This window comes from Panthera uncia, chromosome D1 (genome assembly GCF_023721935.1).
Source record: "Panthera uncia isolate 11264 chromosome D1, Puncia_PCG_1.0, whole genome shotgun sequence".
NCBI classification, from domain to species: Eukaryota; Metazoa; Chordata; class Mammalia; order Carnivora; family Felidae; genus Panthera; species Panthera uncia.
The window spans coordinates 65,021,720-65,040,684 of NC_064808.1; the positions used below are offsets into that span (position 1 = coordinate 65,021,720).

An 18,965-nucleotide genomic window follows, 5' to 3' on the forward strand; every position below is an offset into this window, starting at 1 on the left:
AGAGGCTTCTCTGCACCTCTCAGTCACCACCAAAGTGACTATTAGTCAACCAACAAAGACAGTCATGTGCCATTAGCAAAAACACATTACTCCTTTAACCTACTGCTTTACAGACAGCATGAGATGTCTAGTTCAATTGGAGGCTTAAAAATAACCAAATATTGGGGAGCTTGGGTGGCTCAGGAGGTTAAGCATCAGATTCTTGATTTCGGCTCAGGTCATGATCTCACGATTCATGAATTTGAGCCCCAAATCGGCTCTACACTCACAGTGTGAAGCCTGCTTGGTATTCTGTCTCTCCTTGTCTGTCCCTCCCCTGCTCATGCTCTCTGTTTCTCTCTCAAAATAAATTACCTTTAAAAAAATCACCAAGTATTTACTGATTGCCAAAACAAAAAAAGAAAACATCCCAAGGAAATACATGACACTTTGGACTATTAAGAAGCATAAACTAACTCTTGATTTCTAGAAAATAGTAACTTATTGATGGCTCAAGACAATTATCTATCACAAGACAATAGGTTAGAAGGCTAATTAAGCTTATGCATTTAAGATAGGGTGGTTAGTGAGAGCTCTTGGGGAAGTGATTTCATGTGTGGTATTTGTGTTCTAATGACTAAGATGTCAAGAGGCAGGGTGAAGGGAGACATACAGGTCAATCTGATTAGTTAAGGACAATGTGGTTTTGCAATTATGGATAGCAGGAACTAGGTATGTGTGTTTGAAGCAAAAGTATTGGGTTATAGGGCTGGAGGTTCCATTGTCAGTATCATTTATTGACAATCCTGTGCTCACTTCAGCAGCACATATACTAAAATTCCAATGATACAGAGCATATCAGCATGGCCCCTATGCAAGAATAGCACACCAATTATTTATTGACAATCTCTACAATACCATAGCCATGCTTTTTGAACATATTTTGTATGTTACCTACCAAAAAAATGGGGCAACCACTGCCCATTTATTACAAAGTGTTAATTTCAGAATACATTTTGGTTCAAATACAAATAGGTTCAAAATATATTTCAATACATTTCAATCCAAGCATGAATGATATAAAGCTCCTTCTAATCCTATCTTTCCTGTAGCAGTGAATTCCGGTACTCAAATGGAAAAAAAAAAAAAGTCTAGCATAATTTATACTAACAGATGTTTCCAGAAAAAAATCCACATCAGTGAAAGCCTAGGAAAATAACCAACTTCAAAAGCTTTTAACAAGCAAGCTGAAAATAAGAAAAGTACTATGAAGTGATTTTTTTTAAAGAACAATCATACTATGAATCACTTGGGACAAAGATAATACAGTAGTCATAGTAGATGAAAATGAATGGAGAGGAAACAGCTCACCAGAGAGAAAGCAAGTACTTACTAGAGGAAAGACATCACTATAAAGCTGCACACAGAGAACCCCAAGCCTGACTAAGGAAATAAGCAGGAAAAAGTAAGCAGAAGGCAGAAATGGTTCACCCCTGCTTCTAAGACAAAAACAGACTCCAGTGGAACAGAGAGGTCACTCAAAGCATCAATCACTTCCAACTGGGAATACCTATTGAAACAAGCAGACAGTAAAGTGCCCAGCCATCCTGGTGACTTATTTCAGAACACTTCTTCCTATGTCAGTCTGCCATCTTCCCAGCAAATTAAAGGACACATGAGTAATTTTAGGGCCAAAAACAACCTCAGACATGGTTGCTTTATCTTGAATTTTTGGAAAGGTATATTTCCACCATTCCAGTTTTCATAAATGTAACGTTATTAAAATTTAAGTGTGTTGCCTTGCAGACATTTATCATAAATGATGGTTTATTAAACGGTATAATATAGACCCTGTTTTCTATATAATAAGAACTCTACAACATCCCTTTATTTCAAAGCAAACTATCTAAGAAACTGAGGTCATGGGCATAGTTAAATGTTTTAGCCCTTTTCCCACAGTACTCAAGAGTGTTCAGAATGCTTGATACTTTGGCATTAGTTGACTCTGAGGAGTGTACACATGAAAATTTAGTTTGGCCCAAATTCTTCCAGTAATCTCTATCTCTAGACTTGCAGTATGAAATAATTAAGAAAATGAACCATTAACTTATTCATCTCTTCAATAAGCATTTATTGAGCACCTACTATTAGGCAAGGCCCATTTCTAGACACTAGAGATACAGAGATAAAAATCTAATGGAGCTTACATTTGGTGGGCCAGATGTAATTATAAATAACAGTATGAGGAATGTGAGAACACATCAAAAAATAAAACTGCAGCATATTGCAACCAACTGAAGTATATAATTTGCCATCGTATCTTCAAACTATCCTAGGAGTGTTAGGGCTTAAGTAAGTTGGGGACAACAAAAATTAGAAAGTGCCTGCTGATCAGACCTGGAGAATGTGCCAAATGTGACCTTTGCCTTGACATTTGCAAAGTTTCCTATTATCTTATCCTGACAATAGGTTATGAGTCTTGGTTTTGAAAACATTCCAAGATGTAACTTTAAAAACTCAAATAAAATAACTTGTTATTCACTCCCAAGACTTTTAGCACTTCATTTTAAAAAATCCAATGGAGAGATTAAAAGGAAATAGTTCAATTTTTTTTTCCCCAGAAATTGCTATGCCAAATCATTTCTGGAGATAATTACAGACATGATTTCAGATATTTGGCATGACACATTGTTTCAGTAAAAATCTAGATAATAGGGTGTAATAATGATAGGTTTGCAATAGTTTTAAGTCAGATTTGCTTATATCATAACCTTCTAATTAATTTTTTGAAATATTGATCTGGAACTCTATTAAAGTAGATATAAACCTTATCAAAAACCTTACTTTTATTTTATGAAATGGATAAAAATTGAGTAGGTTTTTTTGGTTTATCTTTTTAACCTAAAACAAAATAAGACTTTCCGCATGTAGATCAGAAGATGGCAATAAACTCAAGTATTTAATTAACTGACAGAGGTAAATTTGGTTGCTACTTCTGTCAATTTCTGGTCTCTTCTTTACCTCTCCCATCCTCCATGGTTCAGGACTTTTCTTCTTCACAGCCACATGTTTTGGGGACTCATCTCTCAGGTGCCCATCTTCAAAGTCAGGGTGCCCAAAGTGAGGAACAAATCCTTTTTGCTCAAGGAGAAGCTCCAGGTTTTGAGTTCTTTCCCGATTGTAGGTCACCACACCAGGGGTGAGGTTTATGGTGAGACTGTGTCTCAGCCTTTCCTATCTACTTCTATATGGTTTCCTTCTCATGTGCCTGATATGAAGGGGCTGCTTCACTAGTTTTTTTTCAGTTTGGTTTTTTTTCCCCCCCAAAGCAAATTGTTCCATATATAGCTATAGATTTGGTGTTTGTAGGAGGAAAGTAGTTCTGGATCTTCCTACACCATTATCTTGGACCAGAACCTTGAAATTGATCAAACTTTACTTTTTACATTCTTTCCTGCTATTCTTGGAATCATCACTTGGACACTTTATTACCACTCCTCTTCATCTCCTGCAAGTGATTTGATCCTTTATGAAAAGATAAAACAGTTGTCTCATCAGTCAGGAATCTTTTCCGTATGTCCTTTTTTCTTTCTGTCTTTTTTTTTTTTTTTTTTTTTTTTTGAGAGAGCAAGAGAGAGAAAGAGCAAGAGGGGAGGGGCAGACAAAGGGAGACACAGGATCTGAAATAGGCCCCAAGCTCTGAGCTGACAGCACAGAGATGGATGAGGGGCTCGAACCCACAAAACCGTGAGATCATGACCTGAGTCAAAGTTGGATGCTGAACCAAGTGAGCCACCCAGGCATCCCTGTCCTTTATATAAACATTGCATTCTTAAGCACCTTAGTCAACATTTATATCCTGTAACATCAGTCAGCATTGATGTTTCACTTTCTCTTCTCTTTGGAGGCATTTTAACAGCAATAAAAAATGATTGTAACATTCATTTTCCTTTTCTTTGCCTAGTGAGTTTTCGCTTTTGTAGCTGGAGACATCTGGGCAAACAAATATCTACCAACCTGCCTAAAGCTTCTCAGTGTCAGCTTCCCAACATAAGGGAATAGGGTAAATGAAGACAAACACATTTGTGAAATTTCTCTTTGTGCAATACTCCTCCCCTCTCAGGATGAAGCCAAATGAGGAAGAGAACAGCCCAATCACTGATGAAGACCTGAAGCATACTGTAAGAATCTAGGATTAATAACCAGTCTCAAAGTCAAGAGCCAGCTTAGTCAACCCAAAACTGGGGTGCTAATTCCAGAGGCCCAGTGTTTGTTAATGGGGGTGCTACTGACATTCTGGGCAGACAGCTGTGCATGTTGTCACATATCTTGCTGGGTACTTAGCATCCCTGGCCTCCTCCCACTAAATGCCAGTAGCATTGTCCAGTCCTTACAACAAAAATGTGACCAAACATTTCTATCAGGTGCCCAGGCGGATGGCACTGCCACCAGGTATGAACCTCAGTGTGAGGTCGACTGTGATAGGTGATAAGGATGCCTGGTGGAGACGTCAGAAAAGCCAATGGTGAGAATAATAAGCATAGGGAGATAGCACACACACTGAAGGGCATTCCTCTGATAGCTTGTAATGCTATCCTGCCTATGAATTGCCCTAAATGGTATCTAGGATCACTGAAAGTTTCCAAAACAGAGGACATACCCCATCTTTTCTTTTTAAATGTCTTCAAAATAAATATTTTACATTTCCCTATTAATTGATACGCGGCTCTTGTTTTCAGATTTGAGTTGCCTTTATAGGATGCTGGTTGCTTTACATAATTTCTCATTGATCCAAAGGAATTGGAGCAACCTGTGAAATTAAATGATATGTTTACCACTCTAATCCTAAAGTCCTTCAACAGTAACATTCTCCTTCCTTAAGGACACCTCCAAATGACACTAGAAATGAAGGAGGTGTCAGTACCAAACTTCCTGAAGCAAATATACAACATGATCTTAAAGCATGACACCTCCAAGCACTAGGAAAACAGCTTCTTATGGGGAAGGGGCTTGTGACTGCAATCACAAGAAAAGCAGAAAGGGAAAAAAAAGTGCCTGTGGAGCATGTCTGCTCCCTTCTACAATCAGGGAGTTAGGTTTTTTTTTTTCTTCCTACAAGTCAGAAAGTGACAAGACATGAGAACTAACACGAGGGTGAATAAGAAGGTTAAGAAAAGGCACTGCCATGGTTATTTGTGATAAGTAGGGAGAGGAATCGGAGGAGTGTGGAAAGACAGCACCTGAGGACTCCGCAGCCCAGGAGACAGAAATGCCTGCTCATTCCTCTTTTCAGTGGCTATGAATGATTTGAGATTGATCTTTGAAATATGCAGTCTTATTGTTTGAGATGTTTTTAGTAAATTATATTCATCTTGATTCCCTTACAAACAATGATAGGGGGACAGAGGTACATTCTGTGTGCCTGGACTTGCCCTTTCTGGGCACTGGAATCTTGATTGGTTTATTTAACTCAAGTCCTTCTTAAGATGACAAAAAATGTCGTGGAGGATGAAATCCACACTCCTAAAGAAGAAATATATACAGAACTTTTAAAGAGTACTTACTGTTAACAGATAAGCCAGCATTCTTCTATTTCTCCTCACTGATTACTAATGATGAAGTCCTATCCTTAACCTACACGGGTGTGGTTGGAGCAAAAATTCTAGCAGTCCAAATTTTTGACCCCAATTATCAGTGCCAGGATGTTCACCTCTTACTTCAAACAACTTATTTAAATCATAGTCTGACTCAAAATGTCGTTTATTTGAGTGAATGAGCTCTTACCAGATTTCTTCTGCAGGCCTTGTTTCTTTCATTACCCTGAGCAGAATCTAAGTAGCAATGGAGTGATGCTAAAATGTTCTGTGTCTGGGTCTGCATTCACTCTGTAGTACAATCTGTGCTCTGTGGCATTTTAAGTTCTCGTGGCAGGAAATTGTAAATTGTGCAGAAACATAGGTACCCTGAGACTTCTTGTGGCAAAACATTATGCATTAGCCTGGTGCCTGTAAGCCCGAAGAGGATTGTTTCACCACTTCATTACAAGTATAGTATTCAGAACAATGGCACATACAGGAGTCTAAGCCATTTACACGTATGATACCTGTATTTTATAGTGGGTTCCCCCCCCCAAATCAAAACACAAGCTAGGATAAACACTCACTTCCTCACTTATCAAATAAAGAGTTCCATTGCTATAGACAATTGTTGGAGAAAAAAATTCAAATGGCCTCATAATCTGGTATTAAAGAGTTACCTTAGTCAAGCATTTTCTGGTTAATATTGAACCATTTTATCTTTAGGCTATTAAATCTTACAGTTATTGACTTGTCTGAAGTGGGAAAGAAAACTTTATGGTCTCTAGGCAATCATTAAATTCTCATTTATAAATAGAAGGTAAAAAAGTGGTGATATGATCATGGATTGAATAAAGATAATTTTATAATTTATTTTTCAGTTTAAGTATAAGAATCCTCAGGGCTATTTAAGCATTTAAGCTTTGAAATCCTAAGGAAATTCAGAGGCGCCAGGGAGGCTCAGTCAGTTAATCATCTGAATCTTGATTTGAGCTCAGGTCATAAGTTCACAGTTCATGAGTTCCAGCCCTGCATCAGCTCTAGACTGACAGTGCTGAGCCTGCTTGGGATTCTCTTCTTCCTTCTCTTTCTGCCCCTCCCCTGTGCACTCTCTCTCTCTCAAATAAACAAAGAGAAAGAAAAAAATGAAGTACTAAGGAACCTCAAAATCACTGTCAGCAATGGGTAGCCATTTAATGTAACCCTGACCAACAAACTTTTGACTGAATACACACACACACACACACACACACACACACACACACTCTGCATTCATTTTCAGTAACACTTTTTAAATTACTCAAAACAAGGTAGATGATGTGAGTACTGCCTTAAGGTTTTATTCTGATCCTAACCACCATTATTCATTGTTTCCATTAACAAATCTAGATGGTGAAACAGAAAGCAGAGACATTAACCTCACAGAGACCAGTACTCTAGCTAATGTTGGTTGCTTACTAGAGGGAAAATATTTTATCTTAAATGACTTGGAAAAGTTTTCCAAGTATTCAAATAACAATTTAATGAGCCAGATTTCTGTAAGCATCTAATGATTTTATAGCAGGTACAAAGGAAGAAACATTAAGAAGACAATCTAGAATAATATTTAACGCCATGGACATCAGAGTCAAATGAAAGGACTTTAATTCTTGGCTCTGCATATTACTGGCTCTATGAAGTTGGGAAAATTGCTTAGTTCTTTAAAACCTCAGTATCCCTATCTATAAAAAGAAGATAAAAATACCCATCTCAGAGGATGATTATGTAGCCCAGCGTCTGGCACATATTAAGTATTCATGACCTGTAGCTCCTCTTACTAGCAGTGAAAACTACCACCACCATTCCATCAATCCTTTTGGGATACAATGTTCTAGGGAAGTATTTAAAGCTCCACTGGCCAGAAGGACTAAATAGATTTTCAAGTCATTACCAGAGAGAAAACTTAAGCAGTGACAGAATGATTCAATGATATTCAACAGATTCAAGAAAAGACACTCCAGTTGGACATTCAATTAAAGAAATGTCACGCATTTTAACTGAGTGTCTACTATTCACTATTCACATTTGCTTCTGGAGATTTAAAGACCAGTAAAGCAGGGAATTCTTGCATGGAGTGAACAGTCTGGATAGAAAGCTAAACTCCCCAAGCCTTCTGGGGGCCTACATATTTATAATAAAGAAAAAATATGCACCCACTCTTTGTCGAAATTCAAGAAGAAACAAAAATATCTTTTCATTTTCTGTCATGTATTTTCTACCAACCTATTATGGCTAGTAAATGTGAAGGAAAAAGAAGGAAAGTAGCTAGAAGTTATTTTATTTTTAACAAGTTTATTTATTTATTTAGAGAGAAGGAGGGGAAGCGCACACACGGGAGAGGCAGAGACAGAAAGGGAGAGGGAGAATCCCAAGCAGGCTCCATACTGTCAGTGCAGAGCCTGCTTCAGGACTTGAACTCATTAAAGTGAGATCATGACCTGAGCCGAAACCAAGAGTAGGACACTTAACTGACAGAGCCACCCAGGTGCCCGAAAAGTTTTTTTTGTTAAAGGGAAATTCTAGAACCTGTGTCTGTCTTGGAAAACACAGCAAACATGTGTTGGTGCCACAGTCAGAAATTATTTGGATGGACCACAGCCACAATTCATGAGATTATGTATATTTGTATTTTCTCTGTATAATATTGTAATGTATCTAAAAATAGTGTTAACATGAAGGAGCCAAGTCATTTCATTTGCCAAGTATTTGTCATCACCTTAATGGAGCAGTTGACTTGGTTGGCTACCAGTAACGTCCAGAGGTAGAAACACACCGTTCAGGACAGTATAATAAAGAATGTTTAATGGAATATATTTATGACCAGTAGTCTTCACATGCAACCTTTTCAAATACAATCAAATCACTAATGCAAAACATCAAGCATGTTAAAGTATACTTTTGGATTATTAAGCATTAAGTACAGTTTATATGAAATCAAAGTTTTCAAAAATATTCATCTTTAGGATATCTCAAGTTTCCAGGAGGTACAGAAGCTCAGATTCTCACTCATATCTCAATAAAGTTAAATGCTTCAAAGAATGCTACTAAAATGAAGAGACTAAATCTCCAGTAAGGAAGAGGAGTTATGTAGACTCTAAATCATGAACTTTTCCTTTTCCATTTATTTTCAGTTATACAATGTCCAATTCATATTTTAGGTTCTGCTGTGCAAGAGATACGGAGCACCTTTAAAAAGACACTGAAAAGCACCATCTGTTCATATTGAAGAAAAAAATTAACTTCTTAATCATAAAAATTGCTCTCTAAAGAAGTACACTGGAAACATCCGGATGTGGGGTTATAATTAAAAACAAAGCAAAACAGCCTCCCTTAAAAGAAGTGAAATGCTTAATTCAAACTTACTGGATAGTTGATAATGAAAGTGAAAAGGCTGGCATCTATAGATATTGTAAAGTCTTGGGATTTGAATTTTATCACTGACCATCTGGTTATATTCATACTTAGAGAACAATCTTTAAATGGCAAAAAATTCATCAAAAGTCTAAAAGGAGTTTATTACCACTGGGATGTCTCTATTAATTCTATATCCCTTCTGATGTAGATTATTTAAGTTTCAACTTGTGACGTTATGTTAATACAAAGGTTTGGGGCTTAAAATTGAGTCTAGTCCAGCCCACTTAATCAGGATCAAGAGATAGTCATTAAATAAGTTTTTTTGTTAAGTCAGGGTCATGATAATAATTTACCAAATACCATTCTTTGATCACTACATTTGGAAAAACTGGTCTTACAGTTAAATTACTTGCTCATGGTCATGTTTCTAGAAATCAGTCGAGTAGTAATTCAAATCCAGGTCAACCTGCCTCCACACCCTATGTTTTTCACTATAGTAGATTGTCCCCCTAGGGTTAAAATTAAAGGGACTTGTTTGTCTCTCTCAATTTCCTTAGCATGACCACTACATCTGATATAACTAGCATTCACAATTATCCAGCATTTAATTAATTCAAATCTCCTCATATCAATCCATTAACCTGAAAGGCCATCCCTGGGTGTTCAAAGTTTCTCTGAAATAGTATCAATAAACACAACAACAATGAACCATTAGCTCACTCACGTATTTCTGTTTTTCTTTCCTTTTTTCCTCCCCTAATGATAGCGCACCCCAGGCTGATTATTAAACAAGGATGTTACTTGTACACATATTTTGCTATTGTTTAACCTCTTTTACATTTCCAGGAGATGAGGCTTGTTTCATCTTAGCTTCCATCCCACATCTCCATCTCAATCTCTAAGAAAGATCATTAGCCATCCTCTCCCTCCTTCACTCTTTCCAGGAACATCAACTAATCCTGACTGGCTCTGCTTTCATCTAAATCCTTCTGTCCCATGTTCAACAGGGAGGCAGAACTGGTAACTAACATGCATGTGTCATCCAGAGCTCCAGTTCTGATCCACTGGTCAAGCTCGTCTTGACTATAGCTGAAAAGCTTCTGAGGTGTATCTGGGTGAGTGAGACAACTAAATTTTATTGTCTTCATGGAAGAGGGAAGACCGGTAATACATACGTCTTTATGTCCTCAGCTCAAGGCATCAAAAGTCTCAATTCAAATTCAAGAGTTCTCAGGGGCCACTTGGGTGGCTCAGTCAGTCAAGCATCTGACTCTTGATTTCTGCTCAGGTCATGATCTTAGGGTTTGTGAGATCGAGCCCCTCATTGGGTTCTGCATGGACAGCATGGACCCTGCATGGGATTATCTCTCTCCCTCCCTCCCTCTCTCTCTGCCCTTCCCCCACTTGTACTCATTAACTCTCTCAAAATAAGTAAACATTTTAAAACAATTCTCAGGAGTAAACAACAGGACACATTAAAGTTACATATTCAAATCACAAATGTTTATATAGATATATTTCATGGGGTCTAACTACTATAGCTTATTACTGATAATGGTACAAAAAAAAAAAAAAAGACACTGATCTTAATCTCCATAGTAACTTAAAAAGGAGAATACAATAATGCTATGGAGTCTAAGCGGCAGGCAGTGGCCAAGAGAACAAATGCTGTCAGGATACATTAGATGGCAACATACCGAACTATGGAATTCTGTCAAGAGAGCTACGGAACTCTGAAGGCTGGAGAAACATTAACTGGTAATATGATAATTAGCCAATATTATACAAAATAGACATTCCTGTAGACAAGAAAAAAATGGGGACAACAGAAATCAGATTTTGGTCAGAATAACCCCACCACTGACACTGTTGGAACATAACAAGGCCAATAGGGGATAATATAGTAATGACAGTATCTCATATTCCTTAGTGCTGAACATGTGATAGGCACTATGCGATCTAATTTTTTACAATGACTCCATAATTTGAGAATTATTATCTTTTTAGAGAGGACAAAAGTGAAGCTTTGAAAGGTTAAATAACTTGCTAAGGACATGCTACTGGTAAACCCTAAAGGCAAGACTGGAATATTATGAACAGCGATCTTCCAAAGCAAAACACTTATTGTTAGCCATCATGTTAAGGGTGCTCAAGAATGGCATGTGTAGCTACCTCCTCTGTTTTGATTCATCCGTACCTGACTTGGGATTGATCCCAATACTTACACCAGACTCCTGCTTACCAAACGATAAGACAGAAGGAAGCAAACTATTTCGCCTACCTCAGGCAATAGATTCTAATCTGACCCTCCATCTACCATTGTACCATGGGATATTTTATCTCAGTTTTCTCAGAGCTACAAGGATAGTAAAATGAACAATAGTACATAGGACAAAGACCCAAGATAGAGCCTAATGCACCTGGGTTTAAATCCTAGATTTACCACTTACTAATGATGTGACATTGGGGGGAATTCTTTAATGTCTCTGAACTTACAAAGTGTAGATAATGATTTCTCTATGGAATGGCTACGCAGGTTAAAGAGAAAAAAAAGTCAGTTGCCCAGTACAGTATCTGGCACATAGCCCAGGCCCATAATCGCTCATCTATAGTTCTTACAACCTAATGTGCAAATCAAAGCATATATGAGGTTTTTAGGAAGGTAAAAGATGCATACACCATGCTTAACACCCCAGTAAAGTCTCAGATGGTAGCCCATGAGGAAGAGTTTTGTCATAAAATATATGGATATTCTCATAGTAGAGTGACTAGAGACCTTGAGTAAATAGCTACTTGTTTTTTTAGTCCAAGTTTTCTTGCCAAACTAGTCTGCTGAAAACTTATGAAACCTTTTTTTATTTTCTAGGTAAATAAGACAAAATGTTAACAATTAATGTATATAATTTAAGGGTATACAGGATTGATTTAGCTATTCTTGCTGTTTTTCTAAGCTCCTTTGTTTAATTAAGTAAAAAGAAAACTTTATTTTCAGTCATTTTTGGATATTGGATACGTGATTAAGATACTATGTAAGAGTTAACTGGTAGTTTCCCTGATCCCAAAAAGTTCAAAAGGCACAAGTTACTTCTTGGGTATCAGGCAAATAACTGTACTGTAGAGTGGTCAGGTCCTCCAGGATACTGCATTTTGGGATGCTGTTTAGTCATAGCTTCGTCAGCATCAGAATTTGAATAAGAAAGTCACGCAGACAATTCTGTAGCAATCTGACATATGCTTTCTTCCCAGAGGGGACATCACAGACTTGTTTACCTCCCTCTCCCCAGACCAACATTTTCCCCCAAGTCCTGAATATGCCTGAGAAGACTTGTCATTATGTTTTTCCTGCTCTGAGTCTAAACTCCTCCCCACACCTACCACACTGAAGCCATTGGCAGGAAGAGCCAATGACAGCCCCATCTCGACAGATCATGCCCAACAGTTTCACAGCAAGCCCACAGGGGCTTTACTGAAGATCTGTCCCAAAGCTGTCTGTCTTTTCCATCTGGACTGCAGACTGAGCTGAAGACAGGGGCATGTTTCAGGGCAGGAAACATGCTGGACTTCAGAGGCCAGCATGCATAGAGCATCTAGCCATCCTTGCAAAAACTCAGCACATGTCACACTGGGGGGCAGAACAGCGGGTGCGCTGTCTGGAGGTCTCCTCCTGGATTGCTGGTTGCCTAGCAACAAGATCCTGCCTCTCTCCAACTTCAATTCTTAGGGCTTTGGCTTAGTCACTTGTGAAACCCAGACTTTTTCTTACCATTCCTCACCCAGGTTCCCAGAAAATGCAGGTGCTTCAAAGTTCTGTATATTGTGGTTATTTTAGCTGTGTGGTGACAGCATATATCTTGGATTTCCTTTTGGCATCCTAGCTGTAAGTTTTCACACACCAGCACTTCCCTAGAAGTTTTAAATATACTATACTATAAATATATTAAAGTAATATACACTGTTGGTTTTCATTTTGAACATATGTACATATCAGTAGAAGACTGAAGTTTATACCAGAAAATAAAGTAACAGCAGCATTCTCTTCATGGTAGGAATGTGGTAATTTAAAAACACAGACAAGCAAATAACAAAACACCTATAAAATGTGCCCTAATTTTATAATAAGGAGAAATATTAACATGATATGTATTAGGAGTATTACCATCATTCAACATTCAAAAGGTACACACAGTAACAAAGGAACAAATACATGCACATATACACATGACACAATTTTAACTCTATACATGAGGATAAAAATGGAAGGAAAATATCAATGTTTAATTAGAATGAAGAGAATTATCTCTCATTCTGTAGGGTTTTTTTTTTATTTTTAATGTTTATTTTTGAGAGAGACAGAAGGAGCATGAGCGGGGGTGGGGCAGAGAGAGAGGGGGAGACACAATTCTAAGCAGGCTCCAGACTGAGCTGTTAGCACACAACCTGACACTCACAAACCTGGGGATCATTACCTGAGCAGAAGTCGAACACTTAACAGACTGAGCCACCCTAGGAGCCCGTGTAATTTTATTTTTAAAATAGTATTAATGAAAAACAACATAGTGTTGACTATTTACAGCCATATATTTAGAACTGAAAATTATCTCTATCCTGCTAATAAGGATCAGGTGGGCAGATTTCAATAGCAAAAAAATGAATGTTTTTGAACCCAGAGCTTATCAATCATCCCTCCATTCATTCACTCAAAAACCATGTGTATGTATCTACTTGGTGTTAGATACATGAAAAACATTGTGGATACAGATCTAAAGCAATCAGTCCCTACCCTCAAGTAGGTCAGATGGTCTTAAAAGTCATACGGAGAGAGAAAATAGAACGCATCACTTATTACAGTATCTGTCAAACCAGGTTATGTGGTATCTCCTATGGATCTTGGAATTCTCTACATTTCTTAAGTTTTTATTTGTATAAAAATATATTTAATTAAATAAGATTTGGGGGATCATCTTAATGGCACTCTATAACTAAGTAGTAACAATGACTCCAGGGTCTACATTAATGCTTGTGATTATAATTGCACAGTACTTATTTAATTGTCATGATTAATGAGTAATGCATATAAATATAAATGCTTTGTTCCTGCCTTGTAGAAGCCATTTGGTACATGGGATATTTAACAGTAATATGAATATTGACCAACAGCCAGAGAATTGAGTCATCGTAGGATATGTGGTAAGGTACGGTCATGCCAAACACAAAAGCTGTCATAATTTTATCTATGTTGGGAGTAGAGACTCAGTTTCAGCAAAATGCCATTCCTTCCTAGTAAATCAATATTAATATTCATTTCATCCCACTAGAATGCACCTCTATGGGGAAAGGGGATTTATCGGACTTAATCACTGCTATGTCTCTAGTGCCTGGCTCATAATAAATGCCTACTAAATAGGTGCTGAATGAATGAAGTACTTTTAGTTTGTATTTGTTTTCTAATTTTTAATAGCTGAATACAAGTTATACCTTTTTTATGCTGATGTGTTCAAACTGTCTACAATGAAAATAATACCAGTGACTTATGCCAACTTTCCCTTAAGAGATCTAAATGTTTAAAGCGTGTTGCCAGTACTTTAAAACTACAGGATTAATCTTAACTCCCCCTCTGTAATGTCACTTTCTTGCATCTTCCCCCTCCACTTTTGGTTCCCACCAATTTCAGGTTCACAATTCCCATGTGCCTTAGTGCACTCACACCTTCCCTGTACCTGCCAACCCTAGCTCCTTTACCCATCCCACCATCTATAACCTAAGGTGAAAAAATAAGAGAAAGAGAAACCGGACAATAAAGTCGGTTTTTCAGTGCCTGAAAAACACTAAAGTGAAGAAGATAGATTCTGGAGTCACACAGACTAGGATACAAACCCTAAATTCACCATTTATGTGCTATCTTTCAGAACTTGAATGGGCCAGTTTAAACAATTTTAATATTAATTCTTCTTACCAATAAAATGTTAAATTGTTTGGCACAAAACTTGGCCACAGGTATTGCTCCTGATCACCTGCTTTAAAATGCCTCACTGTCAGGGGTGCCTGGGTGGCTCAGTTGGTTAAGCATCTGACTTTGGATCAGGTCATGATCTCACAGTCAGGGAGTTTAAGCCCCACATTAGGCTCTGTACTGACAGCTCAGAGCCTGGAGCCTGCTTTGGATTCTGTTTCCCTCTCTCCTCCGCTCCCGAGCTCACGCTCTGTTCTGTCTCTCAAAAATGAATAAATGTTAAAATTGTTTTTAATGCCTCACTTGGCCCTCCTCTGGCAGAAACTCCTCCCCATGTGGAATTTTTGAGATTAAGGGCATGTATCTACCTGGAGGCCAAGCACTTCCCACCAAGAACTGGACCTGAACCCCCAGTCCAAATTGTTTCATTTCTAGACCCTAGTTAGGTCCCTAATCCTTATTCTGATGGTAAATCAGCCCATTGGTATATGTACCCCTAATTTGATGAGTGAATTTAGATGGTGAGGCTTATAAGAATGCACTGGAATATCTATAAACTTAAGGGTGAGTCTTGAGCCAGTGCTGGATAAAGCTGGTGGGATTGGGTGGGGGGTAAGTGGGGTCTTGGCCCAGGGTCTCAGGTCCCTTCTTCATTATCTCCTTAAGGCTAGGGATTCTGAAGAGTCTGAAAATGCCCTAAGTCTCACCTTGAACCTGGTCTTTCATGTTCATTTTGAAAGGTTATGTGTTGAAGTAGGAACACTAAGCATATTCACTAACAGTTTGTTAACTTGACTTAGGACTTTTAAATATTTAGTACATGGCCTGCATTTGTACTTTTGCTTCAAGTTCTACAAATGGTATGGATAGAACTGCCTAGGACACAATCACTGTGTGCAAGTAGATGCTATTATAATGATCACCTCACAAGGTGATGTCATGACCAGTAAGTTTTTATTGGAAACTGTTAGTTTAGAACACTGTCCTAGGCACATTTGGGCAATACAGAGAAATAAAAGGAACACCCTAGGCTTCTGGGTGTTTATGACCTCATTGATTATTATACATCACACACAAAAGAAATTTAAGAGTAACTTCCAAAGTGTCTAGAATTTTATGAAACCAATTTTCTGTGAGGCTTATAGAACACATTCTCAATTGAATTATAGTCACTGGGATTCTATAAATCTATGTATGCAATACCATCCTTTCTCTGCCTGATTAAATTTTCCCATCTTTCTAAGGCTCTCAAGCCCGGCCTCCTGGGTAAAGCTTCTTGACTGCTCTCATCCACCCTCTGTTGCTCTTCTCTAAACCCTGGTATAGTCAAGGTCATCAACAAAACTCTGGCTTCTAATTATTCTTTAACTGTTTCATGGTAATTGGTCTGTGTTCCTATGGAGACAGATTTACAGAGGCAGAAATCTGGTCTTGAATTTCACTTAACTATTTTTCTCTAAATTTCCCCTTCCTTCACATTGTTGTAAGAATTGATCAGTCACTCTGCTATTCTCAACAGCTACTGACACCTCTTGAAGACTGAGCTCCCCGCCTTAGCTATGCCACTCTAGTTCTACTGTCTTCAGTAAGACAGAGAGCTCCATAGGGCAATGACTGCCTCATTCATTCTTGAGCACCATGTAAACAGAACAGTGTCCAGCAAATAATGGGTACTCAATAAAGAACAATGTGGTATATGGAAAGTGCACAGGCTTTCAAGTCAGAAAGATAAAGCTATATTTGAATATTGGTTCCACTGTAAGTCATAGGGCTTTGGACAAGTTATTTAAACCTTCTCATCTAAAAGTTAAATCTAATATTTAAATAAATAAACTTAAATATAGAGTTAACTAAATAAATTTGAATATTTATATCTTTAAATTTGTATTCAATATATATTTAAATTTATATGTAATAAAACTATACAACTATATATGTAATAACCATATATAACTAAACATAATTATATATAACTATATAGCTTTATGTCGTTACACATAATATATATTATATAAGGAATATGTATTTTTAGAAGTTGGAAAAGACAAGAGAAGTAGGGAAGACCTAACGAAACCAGTGATACAATTTGAAAAAAAAAATAGTTAGCTATTGAACATATGCTAGAGGGCCACAAGTATGATTCAAAGCATCTTAGTTTATGACTGGAGAAAGACACAATCAGTGACCTGATTCACCGTGACCTTATTATTTTTAAAAAGACCGAGAAGATCAAGGCCAACTACTCAGGAATCAAATGAGGCCACATAAGTATTTCTTTCCTAGGTTCTCATAAAGATAAATATAGTGATAGCACATAACAGTAGACAAGCCAATGATTTCCTATCTGTCTTTTACCATACTGACTTAGAGCATCATTCCACACTATGCATCAATAAAGCAGTTTTGGGGGTCAGTGGGACACACCAGTGCTGGAGTGAGAGGCAAGTAAATTTTTGATATTCTGTGCGAAGTTCTGTGGGGTTTTAAGACCATCTTCCAAAATCACCATTTCTCTCAGCCAAACTTTAAATAGTTACTGAGTATTGGTTAATCTGAAATTATAGTTTGAGATAAGTATTTTGAGTTCATGTGTCAAGGACAAAGGTATGTATTTTAGTAGTCAGCTGAGAATATGGAGTAACTAGTGTCTTAGGAAGTCTGAGAAGTCAATATGTACAGAACCTGGATATACATATAAGCAGAGCATCTGTCATTTACAAAACTTTAAACAAATATTAAAAATTTTTGAGTATCTTTAATGGATACATTGTAGACATTCAATATATTTTTATTAATTTATTGACTGTTCAGTTAGGAGTGAACACTGGAAACAATGAAATTAAGAGTTAGGACACCTGGATGGCTCAGCTGGTAAAGTGTTTGACTGTTGATTTTGGTTCAGGTCATGTTCTCATGGTTGCGAGATCAAGCCCTGTGTTGGGCTCTGAGCTGGATGTGGAGGTACTTCCTCTCTTTCTGCCCCTCCCCCACTCACACATGTGCATGCATGCTCTGTCTCAAAAAATAAAATAAGAAACTGAGAGACTGAGTTGAATTTTTTGTGAAAATATAGGAAGTGAAATATTGACACACCAAATTATTTAAACATTACCTTTCATAAACACTTTAGACATTCTATTCTGAATTCAGAAGATATGATCTGTAATATATTGTATCACCAAGAAATTATCCAACCGTATCCAGGTTCTGCAACAAGTGTAGGATCCCCCAAAATTGTTCCACATATGGAGATGAAGATGGAGAAGTTAGCCAATTACCTAGATGTTTCTAAATAATTAAATGGTTGTTAAAGACATCAGTAGATATTTTTCCTTCCACGATTTCCTGCTATAGTAGACATGGACCTAAGTTTGTCCAGTAAGAATTTTGTCACCAAGGCATACATCTTTGATGGATACTTGTGGTAAAAGATATCCTTTCTCCCAATCTAATGTGCAGAAGGAAACATGGAGCCCTGTTAAGCTCAGGAAGTACTCTTGTTTTGCTACAAAACCCAGCCTGATTATAAACTTCTAGGAAGCCAGAGGCTGGGAAATCATTGAGAAATAGAGGAAAAACCTTAATGGCATTATAAAATCTCAATCAGTTCATGTTCCAAGCCTTTTCTACATTTAGACTTTTTAGTTACACAAGTTGATAAATTTCCTTTATCATTTGAAAAAATGAAAAAAATCTCCAGTATAATGCCATGTCTTCATTAACAGCAGAACATCTGGGAAAAAAATCTAATCAATCTTTCATACAAGCTGTGATTCATTTAACAAAATTTTGAAGAATAATCGTAATAATACAACCTACCATTTATTGACTTCTCACCTTATGCCAGACAATGTTGTCAATTTTATTAAGAAATCTATCATGCAGGGGAGCTTGGGTGGCTCAGCCAATTAAGCATCTGACTTGATTCCAGCTCAGGTCATTGGTCATGAGATCCAGCCCTGAGTAGGGTTCTGTGCTGGGTGTGGCACCTACTCAAGGCTCCCTATCCTTCTCCTTCTGCCCCTTCCCAATTCATGCTTTCAAAATATATATGTATATATTATTCA

The 18,965-nt window shown here is 37.5% G+C and overlaps 1 non-coding gene across 1 annotated transcript; it reads left to right on the forward strand.

Annotated features, from left to right (window-relative positions):
• Positions 1–787: 787 nt before the first annotated feature.
• On the forward strand, positions 788–890 carry LOC125917450 (U6 spliceosomal RNA). Its single transcript, XR_007456195.1, has one exon. It is a non-coding gene; the product is annotated as a U6 spliceosomal RNA (small nuclear RNA).
• The last annotated feature ends 18,075 nt before the right edge of the window (positions 891–18,965 follow it).